This window comes from Canis aureus, chromosome X (assembly GCF_053574225.1).
Source record: "Canis aureus isolate CA01 chromosome X, VMU_Caureus_v.1.0, whole genome shotgun sequence".
NCBI classification, from domain to species: Eukaryota; Metazoa; Chordata; class Mammalia; order Carnivora; family Canidae; genus Canis; species Canis aureus.
In genome coordinates this window covers 114,796,090-114,810,683 of record NC_135649.1, presented here as the reverse complement: position 1 = coordinate 114,810,683, position 14,594 = coordinate 114,796,090, and the positions used below count along the sequence as shown (strand labels likewise).

Genomic DNA, 14,594 nt, shown 5'->3' with positions numbered 1-14,594 from the left:
ATCCCTGGCTCCCCGTGTGTTCTAGCAGTTTCTCATCCCGTAGCTTGCTTCCCAGTGTGTGGCACCGAGGTCCAGCAAACTGAGAGCCATTTGGGGTGATCTTTTTCACACACACCCTTTCCAGTCCATCGACTGGGCCTACGGCTTCTCTCAGAACGTTTCTCCAGTCCATCGTCTCTCTGTCAAAAAATGAAATTCAGCGGAGTAAATTTTAAAGGTGTTGCTGATTTTAATCAACAATATTCATGACTCATTGAATAAGCAGCACCCCTTCAAGCAAATAGGATGGAGCTCCTGAGAACTGTATGCTATGAAGGACTTTTGTAGGTGGAAGGGGACGGGACAAGGAAGTTACCAGGGAAGAAGGAATCGTTTACAGGCAGCTGCCTGCCTTTGGGAACGGCAGGGGTCCCTCAGGCCAATTACTTCACTAGTGCTGACAAGCTCATTCCAGACTGACTGGTTTAAGACTCCACTCCTGCGACAGGCTGAAACTGTAAGTAAGTGAAGTGATAAATCTCAGTTTGGTGATGTGCGCTTAGCACAAGTGACTCCATTTGGGTCTTCTATCTCCCTTTTAACATCTCTCATTCTAGGCAATCACCCTCCCTCGCCTGGACTAGTGCCTCGACTTATCTGGTCCAGAATCTCTTCTTATCCCCTTTCCTCCCACTCCCCCTAGAGCAGCAGTCAGATCTATCACTCACCTCCTCCCTTGCCAGCTGGACACTCAAAGCCCTGCCGAGGTTCCCTGTTGGAATTATTAACTAGAAGCTGGGAAGTCCACAACAGAGATTCCAAACTGGGGGCGGTTTTGCACCCCCACCCGGGGGCAAGGTTTGGAGGCAGTTTTGGTTGTCATCATTAGGGGGCATTACCGGCATCTAGGGGGTGGAGACCAGGGATGCTGCTGGACATTCGCTGACAGCCCACTGATGCCAAAGAATGTCCAGTCCCAAATGTCATTTGCGTAGCCTAGTGTTGAGTGGTAGCCTAGTGTTGAAGATGAGAGTGAGGGACAGTGCCCCAACTCGAGCTGGAAGGTTTTATGTTGACAGCGCTCCGCATTCATGAACATGTTGGTTCTCCAGCTTCCTTCAGCTGCTCCGAGTGGGACCAGCTACTAGCCGGACAGATGTGGCCAAAGACAGGGAACTGAGAGCCTAGTGTGCTTCCGCCAGGTAAGCAAGCGTAACTGGGATGCTTAGAGTTTATATGGCATCGAACAAATGAAACTCCTAGTAAAGCATGAAACACCTGAAAACCAGGGGTACCTGGGTGACTCAGCGGTCCAGCGTCTGTCTTTGGTTCAGGTCATGATCCCGGGGTCCCGGGATCGAGTCCCCCATGGGGGGTCCCTGCACGGAGCCTGCTTCTCCCTCTGCCTATGTCTCTGCCTCTCTCTCTCTGTGTGTGTGTCTCTCATGAATAAATAAGTAAAATCTTAAAAAAAAAAAAATCTGAAAACCAGAGCCGCATGCGCAGCAGGGCTGCGTCTCCCAAGATGCCAGTCCTGGAGCCACTGGGCTATACAGGCTGCCCAGAGAATTTGCAGAGAACAAAGGCCTCTGATGTTCCCCCGAGCTGTTAGCTTTAAGCGAAACAAGGGTAAGAAAGTTCCCTTTGGCGTCTCTTAACAATTAAAGGATGATGTAGGGAAAGTGTTTTGATCTCTCGCAAAAACCATGAAATTTTTTCTCTTCTGTTGAAACATCTTTTCCAATGACATTTCAACAGATTAACAAGGGCAACTTCAAAACGTGTGTTTCTTCCACCTTCAAAAAAGAAGCGAAAACAACTGTTCTTTTCCACTTTATTAAGCTAAACAGACGTGATAGAAGGCTGGCCCTTCCCGCGACTGAGTAATCCCACGGAGTAGGACTACAGCCACCAAAGAACTCATAGTTGCTAATGATCTCCCTCTACTAGCTTTCCTGTTAGCCATTTTTAACTCTGGGTTTCCCCTGCCGGGCAGGAAGCAGGCCATGGCGTGGTTTACCAGAGAAGCCCCTCGAATCCTCTTTCACTTGATAGGCAAAACCCGAGCCTATCTTTGTGCGACAGCTCTCAGGAGCCCCACAGTGATAAACAGGCAAAGTAACATTGAGGCGGTCTGGGGGGTGGGGTGGGGAGGTGGGGATGCAGAACATTCCATGAGACACGCAAAACGGATGCTTTTAGGAATCACATATGTAGGGCTTTGGGATGTTGAAGGAGTTCCCAATTCCGGCTGCATGTTAGAATCGCCTGGAAAGTTTTCTAAAAGCCCCAGTGCCTGGGCTGGGCCCCACCCTCAGAGTTTCAGATTCAGTTGGGCCTGGGGAAGGCCCAGGGCATTGGGATAGCTCTGAAGTTTCCCAAGGGACTCTAATGGGCATTGAGGGTTCAGAAGTCCTGTCCTAGACCAGGATTTCTCCACCACAGGGCTGGGGTACTTTGGGCCAGCTCATTCTGAGCTGTGGGGGAGGGTGTCCTGTGCGCTGCAGGCCCCTAACATCCCCTCCCCCCATCATGACCATCATGATGACCAAGATGTCTCCAGGTATTGCCAAATGTCAAATGTACCCTGAGGGACAAACTCGCTGCCCCACCCCCCCACCCCCCATGGGGTACCACCGTCTTGGCCACTGTGTGCAGAGACGTTGGAGGGGGTGGGTGGGATGGAAGTTCAGCTCTCTGAAATAAAAATCTAAGGAATGGGGATCCCTGGGTGGCGCAGCGGTTTGGCGCCTGCCTTTGGCCCAGGGCGCGATCCTGGAGACCCGGGATCGAGTCCCACGTCGGGCTCCCTGCATGGAGCCTGCTTCTCCCTCTGCCTGTGTCTCTGCCTCTCTCTCTCTCTCTCTCTCTCTCTCTCTCTGTGACTATCATGAATTAAAAAAATAAAAAAAATTTGAAGGTGGAGTGTCTGCCTTGCTCACCTTTCTAAAAAAAAAAAAAAAAAAAATCTAAGGAATGAAAGAACTGCTCACTGTCCCATCCTCAGCCTAGAGGTGGGATCAGTGGTGCATTCCAGAACTCTACCCTGAAACACCTTTCCTCTCCATTACAGACACCCAGACGAAATTGGCCCTGTAATAATTTAGGGTCTATATGTCGTATACACAAATCCACAGTCAAAATTGTTTATATCACATTAAAGACCCAGCTCTGCAAGAAAGAGAAGACAAGCTGTTCCCTCTCCAATCGGGTCCTTTGTTCCCATGGGCAGCCATCTCCCCTCCCTTCCCTGCTGCTCCTGGGGTAACTTTCCAGCCCTAGGGACTCTAACTCTGCTGTCACTAGCCACCAGCCACGTGTGGCTTGTTAGAGTTCAGCTTAAATCAATGTAAATGACATCCGAATTAAAATTCAGTTTCTCAGTCACACAAGCCACATTTCAGTTGCTCCATAGGCAGGCACGGCCAGTGGCTACAATATTTCAGTGCAGAAATAGAACATTTTCGTCATTGCAGGGGGTCCTACGGGACAGTACCGCGTAGCCGTAGTGCTTCTGGTGACATTCTCATGCTTATGTGTCTCTGCCAACCAGATTAGCTTGGCATTTAGGATCGTTCACCAAAGGACCCCAGCCCTCTCTTCCAGAACCCTCTCTGCCCCTCAGTCTCCTGGGTACAGCTCACCACTTGATAGGAGAGCCCACCGAGCTCCTCCGCCTCCAGAGCTGTCCCTATGCTGTTTCCTTTGCTATGAACGCTATTTCTCTAATTTTTTTTCACCTGGAAAACTCATGCATGATCTTCAGATTCAGTCCAAGGTCACGTGCATACGTGTCCCCTATGCCTCAGACAGAGCTCCTGAAGGTCAAGGAGTGACTCCAGTCCTCTTCACATCACTGAAGGTTGCACTGTGTAGGCAGCCACATCTCAAGAGAAATAATCAACTAGCTAATGAATGAAGGCGGCATGATAGACACATTTAACACCACAGAAGTCCAACAACCCACACTTCTATGAATCTGATGGCGCCTCTTTGGGATAAGAATATCTGCCTTTTATCTTCTGAGCAGACTGAGCAGATCTGGTAACTCCGGGCTCTTTGCTGGGGTAAAACATAAATTCACTTAAATCTTATTTCTGATGGGCTGATAGTCACCAAGAATAAGAAAGAAAACAAGGGGAAATTTCATGTTCTCCTATGAGGATTTCATCTCTTCTGTCAGTGAAACGGAAATATCTCAAGAGAAAGAACAGTTAAGGGGCGCCCGGGTGGCTCAGTCAGTTAAGCATCTGCCTTCGGCTCAGGTCATGATCCCAGGGTCCCAGGATCGAGTCCCCGCATGGGTTCCCTGCTCAGCAGGGAGTCTATTTCTCTCTCACCTTCTGCCCCCCCAACCTGTTCCTTCTCTCTCTGCCTCTCTCTCAAATGAATAAAATCTTTTAAAAACAGAGAGAGAAAGAGAAAGAACATTTAAATAGTAAAACAAAACAAAAGCAACAACGGAGAGGATCAGCTTAGCATTACAGCTACACAGTGCTTCTTCCCTGGCGTATTCTTGACTCTCTCTACAGGGTAATTTGTTTGTTTTACGGAACCCAGAGTTGTAGCTTACACTTCCTTTCTTTTTCCCTAGGCATCTAACACACTGTCCAGCACGCAGCTTCACCTCCTCCAGGAAGCTTTCCTTGACTTCCCCTCTTCTGTGATCCGAAGTGCCGTGTACACGGCTTCGTCAGGTACTGACCCCATTGCTTTACATATTATCTCCCTAATGTCGTTATGTTTCTCCTCGGGTCAGGAATTATACCTTACTCTTCTTTGAGTTGCCATGGCCTATTAGAGTGTCCGACACAATAAATCTTTGATAAATACATAAACCCTGGCAGCAGGCAATCCAGGCTTTAAAGGAGAACAACAGTATTTCCTTGCAATCGTTAAAGGTATTAGCAGGAATTTTTAGAATTTCAGTGAGGGGTGGGGAAAAGTTTATGAGTATGAATTTATTTGGATTAAAAAAAGAACCTTTGGGGGCACCCGAGTGCCTCAGTTGGGTAAGCATCTGACTCTTGATCTCAGCTCAGGCCTGATCTCAGGGTCATGAGTTCAGCCTCCACCCTGGGCATGGAGCCCACTTGAAATAAATAAATTTGTTAAAAAATAAAAGGCAAAAGAAACCCCCCAAGAAAAACCTTTGGGGTTACTTGATCTGAATAAAGACACAATAATCATTAAATAATTCTAGAAAGGAGAGACCATTCTAGAAAAAGAATCCACGCAAGATTCCTTTTAAACCTGTTGATTTCGATCCAATGAATAAATACTGAAGACTTAGGATGAGCAAATACCTCTGCCAAGAGAGAAAAAAAAGAAAATACTTCTGCCACTTGACGTTTCATAATTCTATGACCTTATGATGCTGCACGCCTACGGAAGGTATTTTTAAACCGTGGCAGTCACACGGGGTAGATTTACATGAAGAACCAGGCATGACGGGGTTAGAGCTCTTGCATGGATTTTTCTCGTCGAAGTTTCCCTACGAGCTGGTGCCATCGGGTCACTGTCGGATCCGGGCCACGGGTTCCTGGCTTCACCGCAGAGTGCACTAGACGGTCGCGTGCCACTTGGCGGTTGTCAGGGTGCACCCTCGTTCTCTGTAATGTTCTATTCCTTCCTCTGGCAGCCAGATGGTTAATCGCCCTCCCTCAAGCACACACACATTCACAGAAAAGGTGTGAGGAAGGGCCCTGGGAGGGGGAGCCCCTCACCCAGCCCGCTGAGTCACCAGATTGTTGGATTGTTGACCCTCGAAGGTGCCTGAAAGCCTTTTCAGCCACACAAAACCCTGGGCTTCCTTATTAGCATATCAGAGGTGGCACAGTGGTGGGAAATGCCACTGGCAACAAAGGACACAGCTCGGTGGCATCAGCTCATTGGTGCTCACAGAAGCAGAAAAAATGATCCTCGGCCCAGGGCCGCAGTGATGGACAGATGTTGACATATTTTCTGGGGTGACCAATGTCTACCCATCACCCCTCCCTCCACTCCACCTCCACTCACGGTTGCCCATCCCCCTCCAACGCACAGTCGCTGGACCAGTTCACGGGGAAGAGCCATGTCCCCATCAGAACCTCTCTCCAGCTACAATGAAGACACAGTTTCAGCTTTGACTGCATTGTGCCTGGAAGGGCCTGGCCCTCTTCTTTTCAGACTTGAAAGATTTAGTGGAAGCCTGATGTGATGATAAATAGGAGAGTCCGTTGCCAGTTGCTAATGCCATCCTAGAAACTGAGTCACTGTTTATGTCACCGTAACTCTTGTCAGGAGCCTGCCATCTTACCATTTCATACTGCAAGGAGGAGAGGGGTTTAGTGACAAAGTAATTTCACGTTCTCATTGCTAAACGATTTCCCTTCTGTGGTCGATACTCCCTGGCAGTGGTTCTCAACCCGGGATGATTCCGCCCCATGTGGACACTGGGCAGTGTCTGGAGACATTTCTGGCTGTCACAAATAAGGGGTGTGCGTGCTCCTGGCATCTAGTGGGTCAAGGCTAGGGATGCTGCTAAACATCCAACAATGCACAGGACGGCCCCGAGTGACAAAGACTTCTTTGGTTGGAAATGTCAGTGGTGCCCAGGCTGAGCTCTGTTCTATGGCCTTCTTTGTGAATATCATTTACAAATTCCTATCGAGTCAAATTGCTACTGACAAATGGGCACCTCGAGGGACTTACATTCCCATGTTCACTGTATTAATTTAGAATATGGAACCACCTTTGTTTTTTTTTGTTCTGTTTTGTTTTTTACAAAGAAACAGGACCCAAATGATAATTTCTCGTCTTTGGCTCTATCGTTGGAAGATTTGATCTAAGCAGTGGGTGTAAAATTTTAGAAAATTGTATATTGAGCACAGAGGGGTGAAAATTTTCCTACGTGCAGTAATTTTGCTTTCTTACAGCCAACAACATGTCTTTACTTCACGCTCAGCTGAGTCTTAAATATACTCCAAATGGCATGAAATGTGATTAAAGAATTCATCCTCCTCACTTGGAAATATTTATAACCTCTTAGAATTTGACACACTAGGGGAAAATACACATTGTTCAAATATGCATGCATATAATATATATATATAATTAAATCTATATTTAAAATCACATGTCATAGTAGGTTTATGTTATTTAACATCATGTTTTCCTGGCTCAAAATTTTTTCAGCTCAATATTTAGAAATCAGAATATCAGTAATCTCATATATACCCATATATATGCACATATATACATAGGTATAGATGTATATAAAAACATATACAGCTGACCCTTGAACGATGTGGCTGTGAGGGGTGCTGACCCCCTGTGCAGTCAGAAAGCTGTATATAATTTTTGACTCCCTGAAACTTTACTACTAATAGCCTACTGTTGACCAGAAGCCTGACTAACACAAACAGTCGGTTAACACTTATTTTGTATAGATTTATTGTATCCTGTATTCCTACGATAAAGTAAGCTAGAAAAAAGAAAATGTGATTAAGAAAATCATGAGGACGAGAAAATACTTTTAGAGTAGTGTACTGTATTTACTGAGAAAAAGAATCCACGTGTAAATAGACTCATGTTGTTCGAACCTGTGTGGTTCAAGGGCCAACTGTGTTGTTCTCCTTCGGTACCAATTGTTCTATCCAAGTAGCTCCATGTTGACCAGACCACCCCAGACCCCACACTCTAAGGACTATTGGTCACTAGTTATTACATACATTGAGGTACGAGTTAGTTAAGTGCCCTCTTCATAGCCTCAAGTAGATTGGAGATGCCAGGAAAAAAAAAAAAAAAGAAGGGTGATTATAACGAACTTTATAAAGAGGCACCTAAAATGGAGACCAAAGTGAATTGCCCGAATCCGTCTTCAATCACCTTATTTTTTTCTTTTTTTTTTTTTTCAATCACCTTATAATACAGTCTGCAGAATCTATGGCTTTTTCCTTAGAAGCTCCTAATTAAAATTATTCTGTTGTTTGAAAATCGCTCAGGCCTGAGGCACTTCCAAAATCAGAGTATGCGCTCTGGTGAAGAGATTCCGTATTTCACCCTTTGTAAAAATAGTTTTCTTTTCTGTAAAACACAGTGGTTCATATTAGAATCAATTGAGCCTTAAAAGCATACTTGTCTCTTAGGTTCCACTCAGACTGGCGGCTGGATTAGAATAACTGAGGCCGACATGAAAACAAAACAACACACACACACACACACACACATACAAATGTGCACACGCATCAGGCCAGTCTACTGGCCTCCGCAGCGGGAAGGCTGGCTGGAAACCCAGGTCTGAAGCACACACTGCCAGAGACCACCGGATCAGCAGGTGACCTGGGCAAGTATGGCCCCAGGGAGATGGAAGGACATTCCTCTATCTCAGGCTAGTGGGGACAGAGAGTGAGGATCATCCAGGAGAATACATTTGGTATGTTAACAACCTAGTAATGATCATCTTTGACCTGCCATCCTGGGGCTCCTGGGTGGCTCAGTGGGCTGGGCGCCTGCCTGTGGCTCAGGTCATGCTCCGCGGGTCCTGGGATCTGCATCGAGCTTCCTGCTCAGCCGGGAGTCTGCTTCTCTCTTTCTCCCCCTCTGACCCTTCCCATTACTCGTTCTCTGTCTCTCTGTCAAATAAATAAAAATTTTAAAAAATCTTTACACTGCCATCCTGAATGAGAAAGTAAAGAATGTTAGGGATGCCTGGCTGGCTCAGTTGGTAGAGCACATGATTCCTGATCTTGGGTTTGTGGGTTCCAGCCCCATGCTGGCTGTACAGATTACTTAAAAATAAACTTTTTTAAAAAAGATATTATTTATTCGTTCATGAGAGACACACAGAGAGAGGGGCAGAGACACAGGCAGAGGGAGAAGCAGGATGCGGGACTCCATCCTAGGACCCCGGGATCACACCCTGAGCCGAAGGTAGGTGTTCAACCGCTGAACCAGCCGGGTGCCCCGAAAATAAACTTTAAAAAAAGAAAAGAGATTTCTAGAATCCGGGCAGTGTTCTTCATTTTGGCTCTTTCTCTGACTAGCTTCTGTCAAGCCCTTTCATTCTGCCCGGCCTCGGTTTACTCGCCTACAAAATGAGAGGGCTTGGTTATATGATTTCTACTGTTTCATTGAATTCAGAAAGAAAAATAACTAGGAGTGATACTTGCAAATTTAGAAAAATATTAAACAGTTGAACATTTTACATTTTTTGTAAATGTATAAAGCATTATATGACAAAATAATATACAATTTAGAAAGGAATTTGGGGCAGTTTGTAAGAAATATATCTCCTCATATCAGAAAAATGGGCCTAGTGTTCGGGCTATACGGTATTTCTATAGCTCACTGTATCTTTGACGGGCGATCAGCAAATTTTTCTGTAAAGGAGCAGATAGAAAATATTTTCAGCTTCGAGGAGCAGGCTAGGAAAATTTCTGTCCTGCAGTTTTTTCTTTTTTTAGTCATCTTAAAATGCGAAAAACAGGGCGCCTGGGTGGCTCAGCGGTTGGGCGTCTGCCTTCGGCCTAGGTCGTGATCCTGGGATCCCAGGATCGAGTCCCACATCGGGCTCCCTGCATGGAGCCTGCTTCTCCCTCTGCCTGTGTGTCTGCCTCTCTCCCTCTGTGTGTCTCTCATGAATGAATAAATAACATCTTTAAAAAAATAAAAACGTGAAAAACAGGTGAGGGACAGGATTTGCTGACCCTTGTTTTAAACAATAAAATTTACATTTGGGTAAACCCAAAATTGCTTGCTTTCTAACCACACCACCAGAAAACCTACTAGAAGCTCTTGTTACTTGTTGTTACAGGGAGACTGAATTTAGGCCAAAAAAGACACCCACTGAGGTTGTCACCTGATGCCTACTGGGGCCAGGCCTCCAGCTGCCGGCTGACCAACCTGTCCTGGTTCGCCCGGCCGGGGCTGGGGGTTGCAGCCCTGGGTCCCAGGACCCCAGGATGATTGGCCACCATCCACGTGAGGTTCTTGGACAGGTTGCTTTTGTGGGAAATCCGGGGCCAGAATGAATGGTAAGAAGCTTGAAAGGCAAATGCTGCCAGGAGCTTGGACGCGTGCACAGTAGGCAAAGACCCCGGCTGGGAAAGTAGCAAGGGAAATCTACCCTAGACTCAGCTCATCGTCCTTTTCTGGATTAAGCTCGATTAATCCAGTTACAAGTCCCAACCCCAACAGGTGGCAGCTGAGGAAGAGGCTTATTCACAGGCGTGGCAGGTGGTTTTGAGTACAAGTGTATACATCCTCTGGCTGTGATAAATGCTGGACGTTCTGATGAAACACAGCCCAACCTTATTACTCGAAAGTGACAGATTGTATAATTACTCCCTGGGTTAGTCTGCAGACGACGCGTGGCACGGACCTAGCTGCGAGCCTGGCGACGCGTACAAGAAATTCCTAGTTGGGACTGCTTTGGAAACAGCCAGGGATCAAAGCGAGAACTGTCGTCCCCGTGCTTTTAGTGTGTGCATTATTACCGTTCATTTGAATCTTTGAGACTGCCCCCCGCCCCCAAAACTCAAAAGGCTGTTGTTCTCTTGGGCACTTGAAACCAGGTACACAAAGCTCCCAGGGGAGATTTGCCATGACCGCACGGTTTTCCATTTGTACTTTATAAAAACAGGAACCCTTAAATATTAAGAAGCAGATCTGATAGCTCACAAGAGGACGTCATCGAGTAAAACGAAATCAAGGAGACAATTTAGAATCTTTTGCAATCCTTTTTTTTTTTTTTTCGTTGTCATCAACTTGCTCCAGTTCCGATCTTGTTTAGAGCCATGGTTGCGGCTTTCCGACTCATCCAACTTGGGTCATAAAAGCATCTTTTGTTCTTGGCATCAAAACCCCTTGTATCTTCTGAAGCTGTGGCTGTGGGTAGTTCTCTTTAGAATCTCCTTTAGCAGAATCAGTGATGCTGGAAAATAATCACACAGTTCCTCTACATGGATCCTCCTGCCCCTTCCGTGGTATGAAATCAAGGGGAAAGAGGGGAGACCCCTGTAGGTAGGTGTCTTGATATCTTGATTCTACAAGAAACCTGGCACTGAGTGTCTTTCCCTAAGTGGAAACTTTGCTTCGTTGTAAGGGGAGCAGGTTGGGGCACGAGGGCCACAAACTAGGAAAGCTCAGAATGGTGCAAGGGATCACAGGGGAGCAAACAGAGACCAGGGGCCGCTCGGGCGCACTGAGCATGGCCATGGAGGGTCTGAGCGGTGGAATTTGAAGGAAGTATTAAAGTAGTACTTCGCAGGGGCACCTGGGGGGCTCGGGGGGCTGAGCGTCCGACTCTTGATTTGGGTTCAGGTCATGATCTCAGGGCGATGAGGTCAAGCCCCGCGTTGGGCTCTGCGTTCAGTGGGGAATCTGCCTGAGATTCTCTCCTTCCCCCTCTGCTCCCCTCACCCCCGACCCCCTTGCCCTCTCTCTCTCAAATAATAAGTAAATACATAAAAATCTCTAAAGTACTATTTCCCCAACTCTCTCCCAAGGCATGTAAACGCATAGTGCAATACAGATACAAAGCGCATGCGTGTGTCACAGGTTCTGCTACTCACCCACCACCATTCACTCAACTCTGCAGAACAAGTGGCCATCAGCTTCCTAGTTTCCCTGGTGACAAATCAGGAAACCGTTAATCATATTGTGTGCATTTTAATACCTACTTCCAACGCCCCTGGATGTACACAAGCTACCTATTTCAAGATTAGTTTCGGAGCTACACCTAAATGCAGGAACTGCTTTTTCTTGATGGCCTATGCACATAGACGGGGACTCACTCTGCTCCCCTATAAACCCCTCCGCTGAACAATGGCTAAAATGGAGCCCTATCCAAACCCACCTTTGAGGCCTGAGCCAAATGGCCCAACTATCCCTGGGCCCCTGTGCCTTCCACTGGCCCCCTGAGTCCAATCCCTGGCTTCAATATTATTCACAGGAGGAGGGTCCGATCCGTGACTTCCTGCCACTCTCTCTGAGCGGCCTCAAGTCCATTGTCCTTTGCTCTGAGATCATGCCGGGCCACAGCCCCTCTTTTGTGTATTATCTGCCTCTTAGACTAGTTATTAAACCACAATCTCTCGGCTCAAGCCCTGCCGTCTGTACTCTGTCCTCTGCTGCTGGGGCTGGAACTCTGCAAACCTCATGGCCCCCTTGCCATCTGTCTCCCTGTCTGGCCGTGCCAGGGAAGGGTGCTAGCTCGAGAGGAAGAGAAGGACGGAGGACACGACTGCTTCCCATTTGCTTGCTGGGCAGGTTAGTGTCACCCTAGCCATGCTTCCTTGCCCTGTAGCTGTTGCTTCCAGTAATAGTTGGTTCCAATTTCCAGTATTCTCCATCCCCTTGAGGGTACTAACACCAGCCAACTAGCAGCTGCTTCCTCAGAGCTCTAGACCCTGGCTCTACAGGTCTCTGCTCATAGATTTGGGGTTCTGATAGCCCCAATGTCTGTTTGCTCCCGTAGGGCCTAGGAGTGACAGCTGCTTCCAGCAGCAGTGACTATGTCAGTGTCCCTACAGTCTTCCCTCCACGGCTTCTCAGTCCTCTAATACCTATTTCCCTGAGTATATTAAATTCTCTCTGTTAAAATAACTAGTGTGTTTCCTTCTTGTTTAATTGCTTTTCTTTTTTTTTTTTTAAAGTTGGTTTATTTATTTACTTTTGTAATCTCTACACCCAATGTGGGGCTTGAACTCGTGACCCCGAGATCAAGAGTCGCATGCTCTTCTGACTGAGCCAGCCGGGCACTCCTTTTCATTGCTTCTTGACAAAGGCTTTTCTCTGTAAGCTTCTAAGGTTCACATTCCTCAAACGAGGCACGTATCAATAGAAGGGAGCCTGGAAACATCCAGCTTATCCAGGGTTTACTGTCCCCTCACTGGGATCTATGTGCTTGTATAAAGGGGCCCCCCACAGGGGGGCTCCTCCTTCTCAGATTCCCTCTACCTCACCCCACCCCCACCACATACACATTCCTGTTGCAGCTTGTGCCTGCTGCATGGATTGGCCACATGCCAATGGTTCTGCCCAAGGACACTCTTTCATCTTTATTCAGAAAAAAATCAACCTGCCTGCTAAGGAACTACAACAAATAGCCTAGATTCCAGAACATTCCTATCATCGATTCCATCCTCAGCAGGATGGCCTGTATCTTGTTCAGGGCCAGTCTGTGTTCCATTCTATGTAGGAGAGTTGGCCCCTCCCCAGAAGGAGGGACACACTCTAGATCACACACTAGGTGACAAGCCCCAAGACTCCTCATTTTAGGCCCAGGAGTCAATTCTTAGATATACTTACAGTCTATAAAATGAACCTTAAAAATTATCTATCATCTATTCTAACCTTTCATTTTAAGGGGGATCTATACATTCTATATTCTATTTTAAATGACAAGTTGGGGCAAATAACAAAAACAAAGTGGTTGAATAGATAATTCAGAGAATACTAATAGGCCCTTTGCCCGATGCTGTAAAGCAGCCAAGGTATTCAAAGGAAGTCTCATAAAATACATTTAGATTTCATTTTGATCTTTGTGTAGACAGGGGTCTACACACACATTTTCGAGCCATGGGGATTACAATCTCAACAAATGCTGGGTTTGGGAACATGTTGATTTTATGGAAGAGAACTAAAGCAATTTTCCTATGATTATTCAGCAGCTGCCGCTCCTGAAAATTGTAATTGCAGTGAAATAGAATGTTCTCAAATCATGATGAGGGGAGGCAATGTTCTGTGATCTGGAGCATGCAATCCTAGCGAGGAATACAGCATATAATCTGAATATCTTGAATATAAAGTGAAAATATTGCTAGGGCGTATGAGGCCAACATTTTTCAGTTATCCAAAATACTTTATAATATTTTGATCCTTCAAACATCAGTGGTCACAGTCTGATGGGATCTCATGGTATTTTCTGTGCGCTCTAGTTTCGATATTTGGTGATGACATTCCCACCACTATTAAACAACCATGCTTATGTACATTTAAAAAGCACTTTAAACAATGAACTCTTTCTTTTCCCCCCATAAATGTACAATAGCAGCCCAAGTTGAAAAACAGGGATGAGTCTCTGCAGTGATGTTTAAATGTCTCCATTCCATTCACAATGTTAGCGCTATGGTTATCTGTTCATTTTGTATAGTTACATAACAAACTCCCCCAAATCATAGTTGTTGTCATTTTAAAGATTTTATTTATTTCTTGGAGAGAGAGAGAGAGAGAGAACTAGCAGGGGGTGAAGCAGAAGGAGAAGCAGATTCTCCACTGAGCAGGGAGCCCGACATGGGGCTCCATCCCAGGACCCCGGGATCATGACCTGAGCTGAAGGCAGACTCTTGACCCCCTGAGCCCCCAGGGGCCCTCCAAATCATAGTTTAAACCAGCAGACGTTTATTATCTCACCACATCTGTGGATCAGGAATTCAAGAGCATCTTAGCTGGGTGATGGTTCTTGGGACCTCATGAGGTTGCAGTTGAGCTGTTGACCAGGATTATAGTCCCTTGACCTCTGGCTGTGGTTGGAGGATCTGTTTGCGGCCCTTCCATGTGGTTATCAGCAAGCCTCAGCTCCAGGGGGCTGTTGGCCAGAGGCTTCAGGTCCTCCGTGGGCCTGATCAAAA

The 14,594-nt window shown here is 46.6% G+C and overlaps 1 long non-coding RNA gene across 2 annotated transcripts in view; it reads left to right on the top strand.

Annotated features, from left to right (window-relative positions):
• The window catches only part of LOC144307832 (uncharacterized), a 60,043-nt gene that overhangs the window by 23,273 nt on the left and 22,176 nt on the right, over positions 1–14,594 (top strand). For both annotated transcript variants that reach the window (XR_013374530.1, XR_013374531.1), the window contains exon 2: positions 4,574–4,676. This is a non-coding gene — a long non-coding RNA (uncharacterized LOC144307832). The remainder of the gene's footprint in view (positions 1–4,573; positions 4,677–14,594) is intronic.